Below are 4526 nucleotides of genomic sequence, written 5' to 3' on the forward strand. Positions count from 1 at the left end.
AATCAAAACCAGCAATACATTAAAAAAATTATTTACCATGACCAAGTGGGATTCATCCCAAGGATGCAAGGCTGGTACAATATTCACAAAACAACAAATATGATACACCACATTTAAAAAATGAAGGAATAAAATCATAGGATCACATCAATAGATGCTGAAAAAGTATTTGCCAAATTCAGTACCATTTCTGATAAAAACACTCAGCAAAGTAGAACAGAGGGGTCAAATCTCAACATAATAAAAGCCATATGTGAAAAACGTACAGCCAATATCATACTCAATGGGCTAAAAGTAAAGCATTTCTCTTAATAGGAGCAAGATAAGAATGCCCACTTTTACCACTGTTATTCAACATAGTATTGGTAGTCTTTGCCACAGGAATTAGAAAAGAAGAAAAAATAAAAGGGATCCAAACTGGAAAGGAAGAACTAAAACTGTCATTATTCACAGATAACATAATATCGTACATAGAAAACCCTAAATACTCCATCAAAAAACCTACTGGGTCTAACAAATGACTTTGGCAAAGTAGCAGGATACAAATTTGACATCCAGAAATCGATGGCAGTCTTTAACACCAATAATGAACACTCAGCAAGGGAAACAAACCATCCAAGAAAATCCTTTTATCACTGCAACACCAATAAAAAATAATACCTAGAAATAAATTTAACCAAGGAGGTAAAAGATCTGTTCTTAGAATACTACAGGACATTGAAAAAGAAATAGAGGAAGGTAGCCCTGGCTGGTTTGGCTCAGTGGTTAGAGCGTCAGCCCATGGACCAATGAGTCATGGGTTTGATTCTGGTCGAGGGCATGTACCTTGATTGTGGTTCAGTCCCCAGCCCTGGTTGGGGTCATGTGGGAAGCAAACCGTTGATATGTCTCTCTCACATTGATGTTTCTCTCTCTCACTCTTTTTCTCCCTCTCTCTCCTTCCCTCCCACTCTATCTGATAATAAAAGAAAAATATCCTTGGGTGAGGATTCAAAAAATGAAATAGAGAAAGGTATAAAAAAGTGGAAACATATACCATGTTTATGGATTGGAAAAATCAACATTATTAAAATGTCCATACTACCCAAAGCAATCTATAGATTTGATGCAACCTCTATTAAAGTACCAACAGCATATATCACTGGTCTAGAACAAATGCTCCAAAAGTTTGTATGGAACCATAAAAGACCTCAAATAGCCACAGCAATCTTGGAAAAAAAAAAAAAAAAACAAAGTGGGAGGGATCACAATACTAGATATCAAGTTATACAACAAAGCGATCATAATCAAAACAGCCTAGTACTGGAAGAAGAACAGGCATATAGATCAATGGAACAAAACAGAAAACCCAGATATTGACCCAAGACAGTATGCACAATTAATATTCAACAAAGAAGGCAAGAGCATACAATGGAGAAAATGGTGTTGGGGAAATTGGACAGATGTGTGCAAAATAATGAAACTAGACCACCAACTTATACCATACACAAGAATAAACTCAAAATGGATAAAAGACTTAAATGTAACCCATGAAACCATAAAAATTCTAGACGAAAAATGTAGGCAGAAAACTCTCAGTCATCAAACGTAATGACATTTTCACTGATACAACTCCTATGCAGCTGTAAGAAAGAAAGATCTCTTATCCTTTTAGATAACATGGAGAATCCTGGAGAGTATTGTGCTAAGTGAAACAAGCCAAGCAAGAAAAGACAAATATCACATGATCTCACTTATTTTTAGAATATAATGAACTAAACAAACTGATGAACAAAATTGACCCAGAGACATAGAGGTAGGGTGTTGAAGAAGAAGAGATAAACCACAAAACTTATATGCATGTATGCATAACCAATGGACATAGACAACAAAGCTGGGGATGGAGTGTGGGGGATGGGGAGGAGAGTGTGAATGGATGAAAAAGGAGAAACATCTGTAACCAAAACAAATTAATAAAAATAATTTTTTAAAAAAAGATACAGAGAAAAAAATACATGAGACTACATCAAACTTAAAAGCTACTGCATGGCAAAAGAAACCAGCATCAAAATCAAAAGGGAACCCACTCTCTGGGAAAATATATTTTTCCAATGATACATCAGATAAGGGGTTAATATCCAAAATATATACAGTACTCATACTACTCAACAAAAGGAAGACAAACAATCCAATTTAAAAAATGAGCAGAGGACCTGAATAGACACTTTCCAAACAGGACATACTAATGGTCAGGAGACATAAGAAAAAATGTTCAACATCTGTAATCATCAGAGAGATTCAAATGAAAACTACAAGGTATCACCCCACACCTGCCAGAATGATGGCCATCACTGAATTCTAAAACAACAAATGCTGGTGAGGATGTGGAGAAAAGGGTACTCTGGCACACTGCTGGTGGGAATGCAGACTAGTGCAGCCATTATGAAAAACAATATGGTGTTTCCTCAAAATATTAAAAATGGAACTATCACTTGACCCAGTGATCCCTCTTCTAGAAATATATCCTAAGAAGCCTAGAACACCAATCAGAAAGAATATATGCACTCTTATGTTCATAGCAGCACTGTTTAGAATAGCTAAGATCTGGAAACAGCCTAAGTGCCCATCAGTAGATGAGTGGATAAAAAAGCTGTGGTACATTAACACAATGGAATACTATGCAGATGTAAGAAAGGGAGATCTCTTACCCTTTGAGATGACATGGAGGGACCTGGAGAGTATTATGCTAAGGGAAATGAGCCAGTCAGAGAAAGACAAGTACTACATGCTTTTTTATTTGCAGAACATATGAATAAAATAAGCTGTTGACCAAAAAAGATCCAGAATCATGAAAGTAGGGAACAGACTGACAAACCTCAGAGTGATGGGGGTTGGAAGAGTGGGAGAAGATAAATCAAAAAACTTATATGCATATATGCACAACCAATGGACAGAGACACTAGGCTGGGAAAGGCAGGAGCTGGATGGAAGCAGAAAAGAGGGGGCCAATGGAGGGGTAAGGAGGACATCTGTAAAACTTTCAACAATAAAAAAAGTTTGTTTCTTAATTTTTTTATTTTTGTTCATCTTCACCCAGTAATATCTTTTTTAAAAAATTTTTTATTTATTAATTTGTTTTTGTTACAGATGTTTCTCATTTTTCCCCCATTGACATCCTCCCCCAGTATCCCCCACACCATCCCCAGCTTTGTTGTGTATGTTCATTGGTCATACATACATGCAGGTAGGTTCTGTGGTTTATCTCTTCCCCCACAATCCCCTCTCCTCTGAGGCTTGTAAGCCTGTACCTCACCTCCATGTCTCTGAGTTAATTTTGTTCAACAGTTTCTTTAGTTCGTTATATTCCACAAATAAGTGACGTTTTGCTTAGCATAATACTCTCCAGGTCCTTCCATGCCATCTCAAAGGATAAGAGATCTTTTTGGAGAGGTGTCTATTTAGGTCCTCTGCCCATTTTTTAATTGGGTTCTTTGTCTTCCTTTTGTTGAGTTGTATGAGCACTTTATATATTTTGGAAATTAACCCTTTATCTGATGCATCATTGGCGATTATGGTCTCCCATATAGTGGAATCCCATTCCGTTTTGATGGTTGTTTCTTTTGCTGTGCAAAAGCTTTTGAGTTTGATGTAGTCCCATGTGTTCATTTTCTTCTTTGTTTCTCTTGCCTTAGGGGGGTGTATCAGTGAAAATTCTGCTGCATATGATGTCTGAAATTTTGTTGCCTACAGTTTCTTCTAGGATTTTTATGTATTCACAAGTTACATTTAAGTTTTTTATCCATTTTGAGTTTGATCTCGTGTATGGTGCAAGTTGGTGTTCTAGCTTCCTTTTTTTGCGAGTAGCTGTCCAATTTTCCCAACACCATTTATTGAAGAGACTGTCTTGACTCCACTGTATGCTCTTGCCACCTTTGTCAAATATTAATTGAGCATATTGTCTTGGGTTTATTTCTGGGTTCTCTGTTCTGTTCCATTGATTTATCTGCCTGTTCTTGTGCCAGTACCTGGCTGTTTTGATTACAGTGGCTTTGTAGTATAACCTGAAATCTGGTAATGTGATCCCTCCAACTTTGTTCTTCTTTTTCAAGATTGCTGTGGCTATTCGTGAACTTTTTTGGTTCTACATAAACTTTTGGAGTGTTTGTTCTAGTTCTGTAAAGTATGTCGTTGGTATTTTGGTGGAGATTTCATTGAATCTATAGATTACTTTGGGTAGTATGGACATTTTAACGATATTAATTCTTCCAATCTATGAACAAGATATATGCTTCCACTTTTTTTATATCTTCCTCTATTTCTTTATTCAATGACCTGTAGTTTTCTGTGAAGAGGTCCTTTACTTCTTTGGTTAAGTTTATTCCTATTTATCTTAATTTTTTTTTGCCACAATGGTAAATGGAATTGTCTTTTCAGTTTATCGTTCTGTGATTTTATCATTGTTGTATAAGAATGCCATCAAATTTTTGACATTAGTTTTGTATCCTGCTATTTTGCCAAATTTATTTATTAACTCTAGTAGATTTTTG

Source organism: Molossus molossus, unplaced genomic scaffold (genome assembly GCF_014108415.1).
Source record: "Molossus molossus isolate mMolMol1 unplaced genomic scaffold, mMolMol1.p scaffold_m16_p_4, whole genome shotgun sequence".
NCBI classification, from domain to species: Eukaryota; Metazoa; Chordata; class Mammalia; order Chiroptera; family Molossidae; genus Molossus; species Molossus molossus.